This window comes from Balearica regulorum, chromosome 17 (genome assembly GCF_011004875.1).
Source record: "Balearica regulorum gibbericeps isolate bBalReg1 chromosome 17, bBalReg1.pri, whole genome shotgun sequence".
Lineage (NCBI taxonomy): Eukaryota > Metazoa > Chordata > Aves > Gruiformes > Gruidae > Balearica > Balearica regulorum.
Genome location: NC_046200.1, coordinates 13,009,905 through 13,029,299, shown reverse-complemented (window position 1 = coordinate 13,029,299; position 19,395 = coordinate 13,009,905). Strand labels below are relative to the sequence as shown.

The 19,395-nt window shown below is 41.4% G+C and overlaps 1 protein-coding gene across 2 annotated transcripts in view; it reads right to left on the bottom strand.

The window, feature by feature from the left end:
- The window catches only part of TAOK3 (TAO kinase 3), a 92,164-nt gene extending 74,470 nt beyond the window's left edge, over positions 1-17,694 (bottom strand). For both annotated transcript variants that reach the window (XM_075769809.1, XM_075769813.1), the window contains exon 1: positions 17,510-17,694. The gene's annotated coding sequence lies outside the window, so the exon portion shown is untranslated. The remainder of the gene's footprint in view (positions 1-17,509) is intronic.
- Between the last annotated feature and the right edge of the window lie 1,701 nt (positions 17,695-19,395).

Sequence of the window (19,395 nt, the reverse complement as noted above, 5' to 3'; positions counted from 1 at the left end):
GAACACTGACACAGAATAAGATTCACTATTTTTCCACCACAAGTTAACTGCAAAAAGAGTTACAAGCCCTAGTATTTGAATACAAAAAACTATTTGCTATCTCAGTAACAGTCCATAAGAGGGAGTTTGGTCTTACTGAGAATTATTTCCCATATTCATACAGGCTCCCTGTACATTAACTCTCTTAAAACAGGACAGGACACTTTTCTGTAAAATGGGCACTCCCTCCCCAATTATCTGTGTTATTTATACTGAATAGGAACTTCTCTGAGCATGAACTTTAAAATATATTTCTACACAGTTCAGCTAAATGTGGCACTACATTTGAATAGCCTTTAATGCCTGTGTAATATATTAGTAGTATGTCAACAAGGACAAAGGTAAGTATTAATACTTAGTACTTGGCAGTTCACAAGTGCTTAATTACCAAAGCAGCATTGTAACAAGCAGTATAAAAGCAAGTTCAAAGAAGCAACTGGAAACTTTCACTCCATTATAAAAGTTGCTTATTCTGAAATCAGTGGTATAAGCGAGTCTTCTGTACCAGGCAATAAAGCTAACTAACACACACAGAGTTTTCCCCAGCACCAGATGTAGCCTAAGATGATTTTTTTTCCCCAGCCATTGAATTTTCTTTAAAAGATCTCTGGATCAAGGGATTTTCAGATATCACCTGATGTAAAGTAGCTGGAATTCTCTGCTGCAAATGTTTACAACAAGTTAAGGGTTTGTGCCTAAGTACCAGATCTCTACAGGTGGTAGCAACAAAGGCACAGACCTGTACTGCAGCTATCTATGGCTGGTTTTGGTTCCAAAGGAGAATATCAATTATATCAGCATTTCTTCTCTTTTCAGATGCTGTATGGGCTTTAATTGGAAAGCAGCATTCTTTCAATACCAAAGCAGAATCAAAAGTTGTCAACACAATCACGTTAATGTATCCAATATCTTGTTTCTAGCTGCAATCAGTGCTACATAGATGAGATGAAGATACAAGACCTGAATATTATAACCAAAACTTCTATATATGTAAATCCATTGAAATCCCAGATCCCTCCTGCTTTCTGAAAAACCACAAATCCAAATTCCCTGAAGCAACAGGAAAGTGCATTAGATGGGGAGGCCTACACATACAATGGCAAAAGTCTGCGCTAACACATTTTAAGTTATGCTACAGAAAGCATTATTGAAATCCAAACAAACTCAGAAAAAAAAAACCAACCACCAAACTAACTCAGAAAAAAAAAAAACCAACCACCAAACTAACTCAGAAAAAAAAAAAAAACAACCACCAAACTAACTCAGAAAAAAAAAAAAAACAACCACCAAACTCTAGATTTGTCAAACATCTCTAGGAGCCTGAAGAAAAGCTGACAGGTAACTGTCCCAGAAAACCTGCTCAGCAAAATGGCTATCACACACTTGTTGTGTTTCACCTTTCTAGTAAAGTGTCACCTGTGTGCATGAAAGTTTGTATCAGTGTAAGTGTATACACTGTTAGTACAATTATGCATATTATATAAAGTGTTCTCTCTGCCTTATTTCCTTCTCTATAAAGAATAGAGAATGCGGCTTAGAAATAAAGAATAAAAACGTGGCTTCTCAGTAGGTTAACTGTGTGATGGAGAAGAGTACACCGCTGCTGCTCCCCTCACTCACAAGAGCTACATGAACTGATTGTCCAGAACCGAGAAGGTTTAAGATTTGGCAGTATCTCCAGACAGTAAGGACCGCTGGGCACCTGAAGTCAGTCATTGCCAGAAGTTCCACCTGGAAAACATCTGCAGGATTCATGCAGTGACCTGACTGCCCCAATTTAATTTTCAGCTGACAGCGCTCACAAAGCACAGCACCCCCGAGGTGCCCTTACAGGATGCAGAAAGAGCTCAGCATCATACTGTTTTCAAGACACTGTTGTGCACCTGTAAGTCTAGGCTAAATTACACTAACAGGCATCAGGAATCTTATATTGCAAATCTATTCACCTAGTCTGGATAAAGAGAGGATTCAAAGATTTTTACCTGTGCTCTACTGGATGAATAAGTAGATTTAAACTGGTCTTTTCCACAGAGTATGATTCAGCTACCCTACTATATGCATACAGAATATATAGAGCTTCAAAATGCTGCTTAAAAAAACCACCCTGAAGTACATCTGCAGGAATCCTTCAATTTAAAGGCCACCAACTCTCAGCACTGCATCATTCATACCTCTGGTCAAAGCTGAATATGAACATTGGCATTTTAAAATAGTGTTTTAAAAACATCTCATATATATTATTGCTATACGAGTGTTACTCGGGAAGACAGACCCATTTCCATAGCTTGTTAAGAATATCACAGCAGGCACTCATCCCACAGCTTGCCATGTGTATATTAACCAACCACCATACTGTAAATATAGTAACATTTATGTCAGCAGAATGTAAAATAGGTTCCCAACCTGTAACTGAAATGTCAGTATCAAGCTTAAAAATTAATACACGAGCTGAGCAGAGGAAGCCCCACCACTACGCAAGAGCAGAACTATGAGAGTATTTTGTCACCAAAGATGGGCCAATACCCTTAGAAGCCCTAAGGGAAGTACAAGCAGCAAGGCCATTTCATGTCTGAATGATTAAGACATTTAACCATTTATTTCATTTCTATCATCACAATTTTACAGCCCTTTCAATCATACATTCAACACAAAGACTAAGGAAAAAGAATCCAAACGTGCACACTGAAGCACAACACTCTGAACAAAGGCTCCAAGAGCATCCTAATCCTCCATTTCTATCATGCCAGAAGAGACTCGGACTTACTGAGAAAGTGAAATAAATTAATAGTCAAAACAAACACAAAATGCCCTGTAAATCTCAAAGAGTAACCCAAAACAAATGCTAAACAAAACCAGGTAGATTTTAAAGGCTACGCAGAAACCAGTGTCCTTCAAAAGGCTGTACTATCTTCCAAAACAGGGACAGACGGCACAAGTACTTTAAGGACGAAAAAAAAGATGACCAGCACAGAAAGAGAAGTGCATCAAATTCATCTGAAGCACGTTTTTGACAGCCAATCAAAATATATCATAATTAAAATTAATTACAGGCCAGCAAATGTTCTAATGCTCAGAAGCTATTCAAACATATTCCACTGCAAAATTTTTGTTTGTTTTCTGGTATGCATTTGTCCTTGGAAGTTTTGGGCATTTGGGATCTGGGGTTAAGTCAGCCCCGACACAGAGAGCAGAACTTCTGAACTACCTGCTGTACATTACACATTTCAGCAGATAAATTTGGCAGCCTTACATATGGGTTCAAGATTTCCATTTGAACCACCCAAGGTTTCTTGATTCAATTCAGTAAATGCATCATTTGGCATGTAATTTAGGAGGGAGGATAAAATTTTAAAGCTGCTTCTGAAAACAGTGGAATATGCCCAGATTACTATATAAAGATTCTGGAAAAGCTACAAGGAATTTAGCGACTGTTACATATATTTCTGCCTCTTTTGGCCTGGAAACGTCTCTTAGCCCTGTACTTCCAGAGTTGGTTTATGCAACCAGTAATTGAAAGCATTCACCATCAGGCCTTTCTTATTTAATACCAGATACTGTATATTTCAATGCAGTTTCTCAAGCAGAAAATGTGAAAGAGCCACTGCAAACATATTTGCAAAGGCAGACAGAGCCTAACATGAGCTCAGTGAGTGAACTGGTCTTTGGGGAAGAAAAAGACAGCAAGAGCTGATCCTTCCAGATCAACATGAAAAGGGATGTTCTGGTAATAAAGGAAAAAATGATATCTAGGATACAGCTGTTCTGCTGACAGAGAAAACCTTGCTCTAGATTAGAAGTCTTCAGACTTTCATGGCCAAACTGAGTGAGCATGAGACAGTTTAAAACAGTATAAAAATAATTTCAAAATACATTGTGGAAGAGTAAATGAGGACAGAAACTATATGCCCTGGTACCCCAATATGGCAGCATTTCACTGTCACATCAGTGCCACTGTTCATTAAAAGTTACCGTGAGGCACCTACCTCTTCTCTTTCAGTCCCAAACTCACAGCAGGGTACCTTCCCCTGCACACAGAAAGCTCTTCATCTCTTCTGATCATCGCTGGTTTTAAGAGCTGTTGTGACAGGTCAGCAGATACAGACAGCACTTAAAGTCCAAATGCTGTTTATTAGCCTTTCTGAAATGAGCTGATGGTTTCACAGCTATTCCTCACAATGGGCAGCTACACAATTTGTGCAGCTGGCAATCTAACCAAAGACCAGAAGACAACTCAGGATCCCTGGCTCTCTCATTACCAGAGGCTGAATGATACTACCTGGTGCAGAAAAAGCACGCATGGACCTTACCGTGGCAGGCAGAGGGCTTCCATGTATGAAAAGCTGCCTTTATTTTCTTTAAGAGAGCCGGGAATAAACACTGTTAATGCTGTAGAAAATGCACATAGCTATGCACTTTGACTTGGGCATTGCTGAGTTTTGCTTGCCTTTAATGGCATCTAATATTGGGGGAAGAGGCAAGGACCCAGGAAAACATTGCCATATGCCTTTAGAAACTTGTTAACAGTGCATTTTAAGACCAGCAATCCTGAAGCAAAATGGTTAGAACGTTTTCTTCCATCACTGTTCTCTGACAGCACACCAAGAGTTTTCAGAAGGTGGATATTTTAGACCAGTGCAGCAAAACAGACTGATCCCAGGAAGGAAAGCTCACCCACTGTGGCAAAAATCAACATAGGAAGGGTAAGTTTATTCATCCATTACTCTGAAGAGCTTAAAATGGAAACATTCTATATATCTGTCTTCAGACCAGGATGAGCAACTGAACAAAAATGAATCACTACTACAGCAAGTTACTGGAACACATGCTGATGGAAACCAATTCTATCTTTTGCCTCTCCCTCCTACCCATGAAAAAGTCCTTATAACCAAATTGTTCCATGCTTTTGCAAGGAGGGAATAAAATCAGATCCACTATTTTTACTTTTTTTCTTTAATTAAGCTTTTGTGTTTCTCCAGCTACAGAGGCTGATCTATGAAGTCTCACCTTTTCTTGCCATCCCTACTGTGCTTATATTCTTAGCTATGGATGTGCAATTGCAAAAATCAGCAGCAGCTAGAGATACTTGTGAAATGCATCACACCCAGTCCTACAGCTTTGGAGGTTTAAAAAGACTTAAAGGTTTAATGAACAAAATTGGGGTGAAGAAGTCAGTGCATTTTGGCATGAAAAAAAATCTTCAAAATAAAACTATCAGCTTCATTTACCAAACATTCTGATTAACAAGAAAAAAAATTTACATTCACAATGAGATAGTTAGAAGCTAAAAATAACCGGTCAGCTGCAATTCCTACCTTATGCAGCTAGGCAGAAGTGCTTCATTCTCCCCCTCCCCAAGCACGCACACACACACTTCCTTCTTCGTTGCAACATCAAAAGCTGAACTTGATGCTAACAAGCCACAAAGTCCTGCCCAGAATTTAAAAGTCACGCCCCAGTAATTACATAAAATAAGCTCTTAGTACAAATGGTTTTTTTAAAAAAAAGTAATAAATAATTTACTCAACTTCAATTTTGCTTTTAATTCCAAACTATTTTGACTGGTCATAAAATAGAAAAGCAGTTTTCATTTCTGAGGTTTGCTCCCTCCACCCAGATGTTGCATTAAAAAAAATTTTAAATCTCATTGTAGAACATCAGCATGTTCATTTATCTTGCTGCTATACCAAATATAGGGATCAAACCTCCCCCTGCCCCGAACAAGCAACCTTTTAAGGAGAACATTTTAGGTGTATTTTATCTTCACTTTTTGTACATAAAACAAAGGAGGATAACAATCGTGGTTGAGGGAGAAAAAACAAAGGAAATCTAGGACAATGTAAACTCAATCATGCAGATGTCCCACTCAAAATCTGCTCCTAGACATCAGAGTAATATATAAAAGCAGCAAAGACCCTCCAAAAGTCTTTGCAAGCTTGCAGAAAAAAGGCAATGTCTTCTCCTCTGACCTGCCCTAACGAAGGGGCAGCACGCACAAGTTCACGAACAGAAAACCCCCTCTACACTGCATAGTTTTTCCCCTGAGAACACAGAATAAGTCACATGACAGTTACTAAAAAATGTTGTGCTCTGCTGGTACCCTGAAACTAAAAAGACCAATTAAAAACCCAACTTAGAGCAGGAGATGGCTCCCGCTCACATAGCTCACATGAATCCACCTCCAGAGGGAACACTACATGTGGGGCACAGCAGCCTGGGCAGGGTGTGCCGCTTACCCGAACAGTAACCAAAACCTTCCCTATTGCACATAAACGCAGCTCCCTGGCCACCAGTTAACCACCAAAGTGCCAAAGCCTGGTTTTAAATACCCTGGTTTTTAAAAAAAACAAAATAAACCACCACAACTCCTCCAAGTTGCTTGCCCCAAGCAGGACAGACCCCGGTGACTGGAAGGACAGCCATCGGTTTCATAAAGTCTGAGCTTTGCAACAGTTTTCTTAAACCAATCCTCTGCTGGGGGGAGGTAGATTCTGCCCTACATCCCCCTTCTACTAATAGTAGTAGCAAACACTTGTGGTTCTGCGAGGTTAGCAGTCAGCACTACGAAGTTCCTTCTGCCAGGCACCCAAGACAAGAGCAATAACTCTTCACATACACAATCTTACCATCTCCTACGCAGCTTTCAAGCTGCAGGAATACAAAAGCACAGGATACCGAGGGAGTTTCATCCAGGCACTCAATGTTCAGCTGAACTTCGCAAGAGTTCTTAATTTATGAATGATGACACAAATTAAGCTGTCCTTTTTGTTTAAGGCAACCGGGAAGACAGAGATCATAAATACGAAAGTTCTTTGACTTCCTCTCTGTACACCCTTGAGACTCTTACCCACAACTTCACTGACAACAGCTGCAAACGCTCTTTGGATGGGGAGGCCCTGCCACCAGAAGCCGAACGTTCTTTAACTGAGATGCTTTATTCTTTACACATTCACCACAAATTCTCTGGATGGTTTTGGAAGCCAGGTGGGCTTAGCAATGCTCAGAAAGATTTCTGTTGTGCCACGCTTCTTACCTAAACTAAAGATCTTCCAAAAACCCCCCAAACCAAACACACCAACTAAACAAACAGAAACCATCCTCATTTGTGTTAATGAAAGAAACAGTCTATTTGAAGAAAATTAATATGCATTCATGCCTCCTTTTCTAATTGTAGGTTCTTGGTTACATACTGCAAGTAATTCTCACACTTCAAAAACAAATAAGACTTAAGAAATAACTTCACCTTCGCATGATTCCAGGTGCCAGGACCTGACAACTTAAAGCCACTGTATACCTGAAGTATGAAATAAAACTTTGTGTTTGGTAGTACCTGTTTGCTCATGTGTCATCATCTTCCAGTCAACATTCTCAGTGCCTACAAGACAAGCATTCTGCTTGGGGTTTTCTCCCACTTCTTAAGGCAGGGATATTTTTCTATGCAGGCTACAGAACACTGAACAACTAATATGCAGCAAAATATGTCAACCATTCAAAAAAAGCCTTTCCTTGTTTATATTACATATCTGAACACAAAACCTTTTAAAAGAAAAAAGTAGATGCAAGTAATATAAAGCACCGAACCTGGGTTTCCTAAAAAAGCACTTCAGAAAACAAGGTAAAATACAGTGAAAGGAGGGCATGTTAATTCTGATTCAGGTCTTCCCCTGCAGTTTGCAGCCCAAGACAACACAAACACTGCTAGAACCCAGCTAATGCACGAGAAACAGAAAGTGAAACTCACTAATTTGCTCATTAACTTAAACTCAACAGTGGTAATGGGGTTTTTTGTTTGGTGTATTTTTATTTTTTTTAAAGAAAGATAACTCACAGCATAATTTACCAGTACTGCCCCTACTTCCCTAGGGGAGGTTGCTACCTTCCAGCCCCATCCTCACTCCCCATCTGTCTGTTCCTATCCCTGGACCACTGACTTTGCTACACATGGTTATTGTGCAGCTGGATTAGTTTCTAATCTGTACCACACTCTGGTAGCACAAAGGTTTGTGCAACACAACTCAATGGGAGAAAGGAAAGGCTAGAGTAAAGACCTGGTTTTAATTCAGCAGTAACATCTGCTTAAAATTCATGTTAGTTTATAGACTCATGACTTTAAAATCCCAAAGAATCAATTCCACGCTCCCAAACCCCCTGATCCCTACCTCCTTGAGCCCTGTGTTTCAATAGGAATCTGAGTTTGGATTTTTCTTTCGGTCAGTACATTTCAAATCTGTCAAGAGACAGAAAACAGCTTGCATACAAATAAAAATGTCTGGACTTAGACCTCAGTTGTCAAGGCTGTATCTTGATTTTCAAGTACATGAGTGTGGCACTGCTGAATTTTAAGAAAGTTATAAAGTTTAATAAGATACCATTGCTAATGGCTGACAAGATTGTTTAGTTTTGGAAAAAGCCCTGATATGTAGCCTTTCCTAAAATGGGTTTTCTCCTTTTCTTGCATAGTTGCTTATTATAATGCTGGCTGGAAGGGATAAAAATCTGACAGATATTTTATAAACATACTATCAAATGAATTTTTAAAAACTACAACATGAACATTTAACACAAAAGTTTCACAGGTTGTCAAAAGACAACCTGAGCTTGAAGATCACCAAATCTGAAGAGGTTTTCAATATTTGGTTTACACCTTTTAATACAAAGTACTAACATTTCTGTTAGTAGTAATTTTTTTTAAAATGTTTCATTGAATTTACAAAGTGAAAACATGGCAAATTAAAAGTTAGGCAGATATACAGGAAAAAATTCAGCTGAATATATAGTACTTCTTTTGGCAAGAAGGTGCTAAGGGCTCCTTAGTGGCAGAATAAGTAATCATCACGATGTTAAACTGCCAAAATTCACTTAGGCTACGGCATGACCTGCATGCAAAACCAGCCGTGAAATAGAAATGAAGCGCTCAAGGCAGACTCAAACATTAATGCATATGCTCTAGTTTTACTCCAGACCACTGCAGCGCTCCAGTATTGCAGCAGTCTGTATCTACCCAGGGCAATTGAAGGTGAAGCCAGAACAGCTACTGTCATACCTTCAGCTAGTGAGACTCCTTAATGAATGGGTTAACAATAACCCAGGCTTAACCAGTTCTCTCATTGCAAGGGCCTTAACCATAATAAGCCCCTTGTACATTCCTATAGTATTTTGCAAAGATCTCACAGCATGAGGCTACTAACTGTGCTCTCATAGCCTTGCAAGGCAGGTATTAGTCAATTTTTTTTTTTTTCTTTTCATTTAAATACAGATAAAAAACTGAGGCGGAAAGCTAGCAAACGACTTCCCTGTGGATACGCAGCTGACTAGTGGCATACAGAATCCAGATCTTCCAGATTCCAGCCCTGTCATCAGCAAAAAGGCCATCATTATGAAGAAAGAAATTAGTCCGGTCTTATAAATAGCATTTGAATACAAGCCTTTCTAAAATATTTGCAAGGAGTTGACCTTAAACACCAGCGCAGCTGCACTGGTAGCCTGGGGCTCCAGTCACCAGCTTGCATGTCAGTAGGTTCTTCTAGTTCTTGTCCCTCTGCCTCTCTGGATGTCTCCAGAGCCTGGATCCAATAGAAATGGTGTAACAGCTCAAACCACAATCTCCTTTGACCACCTCCGGCTGGTTTGGGCTCAGCACATCAAGAAACAGTAAGACAGCTCAATAATGTAAACAATGTTGTTCTAAAATACTCAGGTAGCCAGGAAAAAGAAAATAAACAACAAGCCTTAGTCAGCAACTTTCTGCTACTTTATTCTAAGGCACTAAAGGATCACGGTCAGACTGACAGAAATCTCACTGTAACATACAGCTGGAAACCTGAAATCTGGAGTATTTGTCCAAGTTAACATTTGGTCAGCCTTTAGGATTTGAAATGCCTCTATTGTGTATCACACATTTACTTGCAATTTCTGCTGCTCTCAAATGCTTAAGTATATTTTGATTTATGTCATGTTCATATGGTGCTACAAAGAACAAGGTCCCAGCTTCCAACACCTGCAGCAGGTCTAATTCCTGGACTACATTTCCTGCAGCAAAATACTAAGCCCATTACTGATTTTGTAACAAAAAAGCCTCTCATGTCTGCTTCTGTAAGAGTCTAACTTCATTTTGAAATTAGATTTCTGGTAAGGCAACCCTAAAATACAAAGCTGAAAACTGCAAAAGCAGAGTTAAAGTAAACAAAGTAAAAAAAATAAGACTGTAGTAAAAAAGTAATTCCGGTAGTTACTCATTTATTCTGATTTTAGATACCTGCAGTACCACCTCCCACCCACCTGGGCCATCAAGCGCTGAACACACCACCTTTAAAAGCATAACAGGAGGTTTTAGTCTATGGCAAGAGCTAAAAATGAAAAGCTTGTTATCTTCCATGGGGATTTGCCACAGGGAAAAGACACCACACAGAAACGCACACAAGAAATTTTGAGAAACAGCTGCCTGAGTGGAACAACAAGTTGGAATGTTTCTTACTTCTATTCCTCACTTCAGGAGCAAAATCTGGTTACAGGCAGGAGAGCCATAAAAATCCTCCTATTTTTGGCTGGCTGCTTCCTAAATGACAAAAACCTCATGACTATGAAGACGTGAGCCTCTAACACTTGAGCTAAAGGCTCACGTCTGCTAATGCAAAAGCAGCAGCAGAGTCAAAATGCAGTACATTCTCCACGGGATGACAAAACTCACTGCATTAGTATGCATTAAAGCACCGCCTGACTGTGGCAAAGCGGATGAGACCTGACTCTTAACAGAGACTGTTTCCATCCCAGCTCACATTTAGGTCTCAATTATCTTATCTGCTCTGCCACTCGCATACTTTCCAGATAAGAAACGTTTCCCCCCCCCCTTTGAAAGAAGCTTAGAGTTAAAACTGAAACCACAACCAATGTTAAGATTCAAAATGTTCTAAATTAAAATTCATTTGAGGCTAATACTTTTTTAAAAATATCTTATGGACAGGTTAAAACGGGGAGCGAGAGTTAATTGGCATGCCATGCAAGCTTTAACAGTAGTACGTGCTACAAGCAGAAAGGGAGTCTTTTCTTGACTTAAGTTTATTCACATGGTTTAGGTCATCGATCAGTTCATATGAAGTTGAGAAACTGCTTAAGAGTTGGGAGGAGGGAAAAAGCCAGTTTTCCTTTTCCAATCTATGACTAAGAATGAGGCAAGCGAAGGGAGGATCTAAGATCCTGAAGGCGATGGCAACAAGAGGTCATTAGTTAATTCCCTCAGCAACAGATACTACTTCCTTTTATTAAGTAACATCAGTTTTTAATGATGTCAAATATTTTTTTCTTCAGGATCAGCGTACTTGAACTTTACCTGAACCAGTCAAAATAAGCAGAAATGCACAAGAAACCCTGAACTGAAAGGCAGGTCATCATAAACCAAGTAAGTAAGACTCATTTGATTTTTATGTAAAAAATTTACAAAGTTGAGAGAGCATATATATTCTTTATTACAGACATTATGTATCTTTGGCCTAACAAAAGCAGTTCCAAATTTGGCACAGAGTCTCTTTTAACCAGTACTTTAATGTTTGCAAATAAATTAAGAGTCAAGTTTTTCATTAGGAAAAAAAAAAAAAGACAAACACAGACGCTATTCTAAGGTTTAAATGAAGCTTTCTGCTTATTGCTTAAATCATTTTTGAAAAAGCTTAACCAATGTAGTCTTTATGACCAACTATTTATTATATATATTACTACAGTACTTGTGAGCTTCAGTTACACTGCAGTAAGACCTACAAAGCCACAGCAGAAGTGATGCCTGCTCTGAAGAGATTAGAATCATCTAAAAGATGAAGAGTTAAGAAATGCAGGAGAGCACAAGGAAACACAGCTGGAATTTATGTTCTCTGTAAGCACACTTTAGTACACTTTCCCTTGTGCACTGGAATGATGAAGGTGTGCTTTTTCTTCCTCCACTCGCCTCACCAAAAAAACCCTCCACAAGTCACATAAAGACAAAAAAAACCCCTCCAAAACACAGAAGGAAGATGTTTTAGCTAGTAAGACTGGAAGAAAACTATATATTTACACATTCTTAATACCTCTACTTGCCATAAGACAGAAAGGATTTCAGTTTTTAAGTTGTTATCCCATAGAGCGAGACTGAACCACAAGAAAAGAACCATCCCTCTGGATGGCTAAAAGGCTAGGTGAACTGCCAAGGCAACGCATTCAAAGCTGTTCCAGACAGTCCTTAAAAATTGCAACGGGCACATACACAACTTTTGGAAGAAAGCTGTTTTCATTTAAAGGAATTCTTTGAAAATTTACCACTACAACGCAGTTGTGCATCCAATACAAACCAGCAGCCAGAGCTGTTTACAAAGCTTTCTGCTCAGCGTTAGACTAAAAATCCAAACTCTTTTTGCTGTGTAATAAATCAGTGTTCTGCGTTTAACAATTTTCAGCGGTACCATATGCTACATACTCCCATATGTTCCATTACAAGAAAGAAAAACATCATCTCAACATGAATCATCAGTGACTATATTCTTGTAAATCTGGCTTAAACACTCACAACGTTCAAGGGCAACTCTAAATAAATCTGCTCAATTTTATGCCAGATTCTGTGCAACAGAATCACAGATCACTTATTTAAAATTAAGGAAAAAAGTTTTAATGTAGGAAGTGAGCACACTATTTGCATATCTCCAGAAGCAGACTCACTATGCACAAAATTTGGCACACATTCATCAATTCTAATCTAATAAAGACATCCTGCCCATAAAATGATGATAGTATCTGGTAGTCATAACACCTTTCATCCTAAATTGCTTAACATATGTGAAAATGTATACACTACATACAAGATTCATTCCCCCCAGTGCTGAAAAGCAGTTACTCTGGAACACGGCATCTGCTGCATCCTGCATCACACTGATTCTGGAGAATGGTTTGTGAGAAGAGAAAAAAACCAAAACAAAATCAAAGTAAATTCGTGCATGCATTTTAGGCTACAGAGAAATGCAGGAGGCAGTGTATCATTTCCTAGACAGGAGTTTATCCAGGACTTTGGGGTTAACATCTTCACTCTTACAGTGATGATTTCTTAGATGAAGTACAAACAGCTCTCCCTCTCTTCCTAAGGACAGCGCAGCCCGCAGCATAAAAGCTGCTTGTATTGAAGTAAAGTCGTGAAGGCCTGGCAGCATGGCACACCAAGGTCACCATTTGCCCTTCTTCTGAGGTATTGGTCTCTCAGATAACCCGGCATCATAATTAACAGAGTGACAGCAGAAGGGGGTGCAAATGGGAGGGGATTCACTAGTCCAAAACTTTAAAGGCAGCCTGATGAAGATTAGTTGATCTGAATGAGCTATGTTCTCCAGCTTTGCCCAATTAACCTCCATGATCCAACCATGCCTAATTATACTAATATTCAGAAAGACAGACTGAAATTTACATTGAACAAACTGTGAGAATGTCCTTATTTGAAAGTCTTTTGTAGCTAAGTAGGAAGGCATGCAACTGCGCGTTCCCACATAACTATTGGTTTCATTAAATTGGAAATAAACCAGAGTCCATTTTGACCTAATATTCAGGGTGGGGAAAAAAATAGTAATTACATCAACATCAAGCTATTACCTGTTCAAGGGCATAAGTGCTTACTTCATTAACAACTCAGACAAACTTGTTTTGTAAGCTCCCTATATTAAATTTGAAATTTCCCTGCCCTTACAAATTAAACTAACAATTTCTTACACAAAGGGAAAGTCCAGCAAGACAACACAAACATGAGGATGAGTGCATATAAACAAGAAAACTTCCACACTGCTCAAATCAAACGCATTCTTTGCTATCCACAATAAGAACAAGCTTACCCAAGCCACCTAGACAACCTAATTTCAAAAGTTTCCTTGAATTCACTTCAACTTCTTTAAAAAAAAAAAACAAAACTAGCAATACTCCTTGAATTCACTTCAGCTTCTTTCAAAAAAATAAAATACTAGCAATACTCCAGGTTTCTTCAATCCGAGAGCAAAACCTACTGATCTTTGCAAATATACATTTTCATATTTTCAACAGGAAGTAAAAATTAAATACCCATCATATAGTTCAACAGAAAAAAGACAACATGTCACATTAGAAGTACTGCTCTTTAATGCAGTGAAGTTGGACTTTATAAAGATTGAACAGAAGCTGCCATATATATACACACACACACATATATCTCTCTCTCATAACTAACTAGGAGGCCACTGGGATTTCCAACATCCTTCAGCAGCTCAGGAGACGGATGACCACACCCAATTAATTTACTTTAATTTCTATTTCAACTTTCCTCCTCATTAATTAGGAACTGAGGTTCACACAGATTACAGTTCCTGGCATGCAATACCAATGATGATTTTAAGTGGTGCACACTATACGATCGCGCTTCGTGTGCTGTAATACAGCCAGCAGATCAAAATGAAAAGCCAGAACATGTGCTACCTACGTAAAAATAGGAAGAGAGACTTCCTTCTTTTTACCCAAAATATCCAAGGAACCCTAGATTTACCAGATCAATACTTGCTAAAATATGTTTCACTCAAATTAAAACAAACCTACCATAGTGATTTCAGAGAGTGATAACAAGGCAGTGTCAGGAAAATCCACTGAGCCAGCCTTGAAAGAACGAATGAACGAGCAGGCGCAATGCAATTGCATAATGTTTATTACACAGCTCTAAGCCAAAGGCAATCACATCATTCTGGTTTAATCAATGGCCTTCAAATAAGGAAGTAGTTTAAAAATAATAAACATAAAATAAAACACTCTTTTGGGGTTACTACTTTGATATTTTTTTCCTGCTGTGTAAAAGCACATCTATTAAAGAAGTTGAGCATGTGCTGAAATATTAGTCTATAAAGGCCTACTTGAATATCTTTCATACTAAAATCGCACTTTTATTCAAACTCAGTTTGCTGTAAATGCTGTGACTAAACTATAGAGAGGGTCTGTTAAAAGAATCTGAATCTTAAAACAACTGTTTTCTATGTAAAAACATTAAGCTTAGACACTTAAGATTTTTTTCCCCCCAGTAAAATCAACAAATAAATAAAATTGAAAGTGTTTCATTAACACCTCCTCCCCTGTCATTTCCCATAACCTGAACATTGCAGCATTTCACAAGGCTGCAGAACAACCTGAACAAAAACCTGTAAATGACGAAAACTAGCCTGTGTTGCTGCTCCAAACTCACTGACCCCCACACTTTGCGCAGCAAACTTATTTAGAGTGCACACAAGTAGAAATATCTCATCTTTAAAAGTTTCAACATGCAAGGATCCTTTTTAACTGATAGTGAATGTAACAAGGCAAAAGGGAAGTACAGAGAATCACTGTAAGGAAGACACATACAGAATAATAAGTTTGCAATCTGAAAACCCTCATATTGGGAAGGGAAGATGGAAACAACCTAGCTCAAGTTTTCCTCAAATCAGAGGAAGTTATATGAGGAGTTATCTTGATTTGACAAAACCTGAAAAAAACTATGCATTACTACAGATATGAACAGTTTGCAGCCTAACTGTGAGTACATAAAATAATTCAGTTGTCAGGTATTTGTATGAATTTCAATGTTAGAGTTTGCAAACAGGTATTTACATTTAAAACACTCCCTATATTGTTACATTACTCCCCGAGAACTCAGAATTAGGTAGTTACCAGAAGTAATACAGTTTTGAAGACAAACAGAGAGGAACAAGCATAGTGTATTGTTTCTCTCCACGAACATTCCACTATCAATGTAGAAATACCAACACACCTACTTTAATAAATCTAGTACAAGATACATTAAACTAATGACGACTAGCAAAACAAGCTACATCACTCGAAGCATTGCAGCATTCTAAACATTTGTTGAAAATATGTAAGCAGACCTTGGAGAATAGATTGGAGCCTGCTTATCCTCACCGAAACACGAGCACCATAAACTACAGTCAACAGTGCCATACTCCTCCTGCACTCTTACCCAGTTAACTTTTAATCACATTGTGTACTGCAGAACAGCTTCTGCAGGGGAGGTGAGGAGCATCCCCCATCAATCCATAACCCTGAACTGACTTCATCTTCTTATTGAGATCACTATCCCGACTGCTAAGGTGGGCAATGTGATTTGAAATCCTCTTGGATAGAAAGTGCAATTGAGCACAGCACTCCCACAGCCTGGGGAAGTTCTCCTGCTAAGAGGCTTCTGCACAGCAGGGAGGCCATACCAGCACCACCTGTTTTGCTGTTTTTAAACAAACACAGCAGCTGCCACTAGACTGTGTGCTGAGCCTGAGTACTCCACACACCTATGAGATCAGTGTTCGACTGCTGGAGCACACCACTGTGGTTGCAGACAGAAAATCCAGCACCGAGCTGCTCAATTCTGCCCAGGCTGAGTAAGTGACCAGGGGAAACCTGGATGGTACCAGGGCTACTCAGTGGCTACTCAGTTTTAGAAGTATCATGGTTATAGGATTAGGGAATTAATTCTGCTTACATTCCTGGGGAAAAAAAAAAAAAGACATGAGGAGATATATATAAAAAACAAAATGCTAAGGGCTTAGTACTTGCCTAGTGTCCTCCTTCTTTCTCCTTCCCACGCAAATATGAGTACTGCTAGATGACATTCAGCACCTACAGTAAATCATTTCTTGATGTCATTAAAAGAACAGATACAGCTGCTAAGACCAGACCTATGCAATTACTGCCAACTCAGTTTAACAAAAGCTGACAGTAACCAAGCCCCCCTTTTCACCCGAATTTCACTAGGCCAATACGAATGCCAATTGAATGATTTGCTCAAACAGATCTGAGGAGTCATCTCTAATGGACAAACGCCGTTTATCCGAGCTGTGACAGTGTCCCTAGCTTGCCGGTGAAGGAAAGGGAGTCTCTCCCTCCTCTCCTCCCGTCCCCTCTCCCACCGAGGCACCCCCCCCCCCCCGCACAGATTACTGTAACGCGCCGTAGCTGCTCTCCCGTGGCTCTTAACGTCCCACAGAGCTCCTCGACCACGGCAAGCAAACTCGGGAGCCGCACGTCTGAATTCCTGTAAGAACCACCACGAGCTGCTGGGAAGCTGCACCCCGGTCCCCCGCCTCCCCAGCGGGGCACTCCCAGCACCAGAGCCGCCGCAGGACGAGCACGGCCCGGCCGAAGAGCTCGCACGCTTCCCCAGACCCTCTTTGCTCGAAGCCCTGAGGCAGCTACCCCGGCCCTCGGGCAGCGCCGGGTGAGCGGGCGGGCCCCGCCGCCGCCGGGGAGCTTCGCCGTGAGGCGGCCCCGGGACAACCGGCACCACCCCGGCCCGGCAGCGAGAGCCCCGAGCCGCCGGGACAGCGAGAAAGTGCTTTATTCGTCCCCAAACCGCTGCCGGCCCCCGCGCTGCCCCGCTGCCCGCCCCGGCGGGACCCGCCTGTCAGAGGTGAAGCCACGGCGCGCGCCCCCTCAGCCGGTGCCCGCGGCTCCCACCCCCGCGCCTCACCTGGTTGCCGGCCTGCGGCAGCGGGCCACGTCCGCGGCACCCGGGAGGGAGGCGGGAGGAGGGAAGGAGGGAAGGTGTCCGCCGGGCCGTCCCCGTCCCCGCCGCTTCCTGCCACGGCCCCGCCGCCGCCCGAGGTGCGGCTCCCCCTGCCAGGCGCGGCCAATCGCGCGGCCGCTCGGCGATCGGCTCCACGGCCTTGCTCCCCATAGAGGCGGGAGGGAGAAACAGAGTAGGCATCGGCGCTCGGCTACCCAGCCCGGCGTCTCAGGCCAAGCAAGCGGAGCGACGCCACCTCATCGATCGTACTCCCTGTGAAGCATCGGCGCTCGATTCAGCCGCCGGGAGCGGAGGTTCCGGGCCCGCGGCCGCCGTTAACGGCTGGGGCGGGGCGGGGCCAGAGCGGAGCCGGTCGGGTGGGGGGTCGGGGCCTGTCGGGGCCTGTCGGGGCCTGTCGGGGCCTGGGGTGTGTGAGGGGCCGAGGCCAGGCCTGGAGGAGCCGCGGGGGGGGATGTGAGGGGGCGGTGTCGGGGCCCGGTGAAAGGCAGCTCTGAGTCTTTAAGTACCTGCTGTCAGGGGCGGGGGAGGTTCCTAGTAACAAACAAAAACCCACCAAAAAAACCCACCCCAAAGCCGAAAAAAAAGAAGGTTTGAGTTAATAGTGGTGTGCCTTGGGGAGGAAAGGCCTCAAAGGAGAAGAAGGAGCTTTAGCAGTGGCTGAGAGCTCTGGATTAGGAAGAGCTCAGAGCAGAGACAGGGTGAGGTGATTTAATGCTGTTTCTGCCACACTTTGTGGTTCTTCACAACCTCTGAGTCTAGAGACAAACCCAGTATCACTGTATAGACAGTGGCTTATTCTTTGGTAGTTTCACTTTATTACTTTTTTGCTAAGCAAAACTGAAGGATCTTTTGCCGGTACCTCATATAACCTCACTCTACTAACTTTTTTCTGACAGCTATTCTCCTCCTGGGCTTCCTTCTAGGGCTATCGGCCCTTTGAAACTAAAGGTACAGGAACTTGAGAGCCGTGTGTTCCAGGCTAAGGGTGTTGGTATGCGTTCTGTTCTTCAAAGGCCGAGGTACTACATTACAGGTCTTCTCATTGTAGTCATCTAATTCATACAATAAATGAGTTGCCATGATCTCTGTTTATAAGCTGAGCTTCATAACCTTTTTTTCTTTCTTTCTTACGTACGGAAAGAAAAACACAGCGAGCATGACTTCTGTCAGCTGCTCTGTGAATAGCCGATGCTGACAAAGCAGGAGGCAGAAATCTTTCTTCATACTGAATGAATGTATATAAAACAATAAGTGAGTCGTGACGAGAAGAACAGCTTTGATGAAAACATGAGCCAAGAACAATAGCTTGACAGAGAAGTTTAAACTTTCCCTGATAGCTCTTTGGGGCGTAGACAGTTAAGTTTCTGCATTTGTAAGGGAAACAGGGCATTCCTTAAAGCTGAACCTCCTCCCTTGGGTTCCCACTGAATGCCTGAGAGATGACAGTTGAGGGTGTCTCCAGAAGGCTAATATTAAACATAAGGCATTAGTACACAGGGAGCAACAGCAAGTGAGATTCCAAGTTTGACCACAGGATGAGCTAAAAAATTTTGCATCAGCAGCTGTACGCGGTTTGTTACTCATTGGCTGCACACAGCTCCCGTTCAAAGCATTCTTGTTTGCCCTCGTGTTAGTAAATGCAGTCGCCCTTTGTGTGATGTGTGAAGGGTGGGCTGCTCTGAAGGGATAAATCGACTTCAAACAGAAAGTACTGAGGCAAAGTAATGATGGATAAATTGACCTTGGAAGGGCAGCCTTGGTTCAGACACACTTGCAACTATTTTGCTATCTGCAGCAGTACAAACCAGACTTGCAGGCGAGTTGATGGG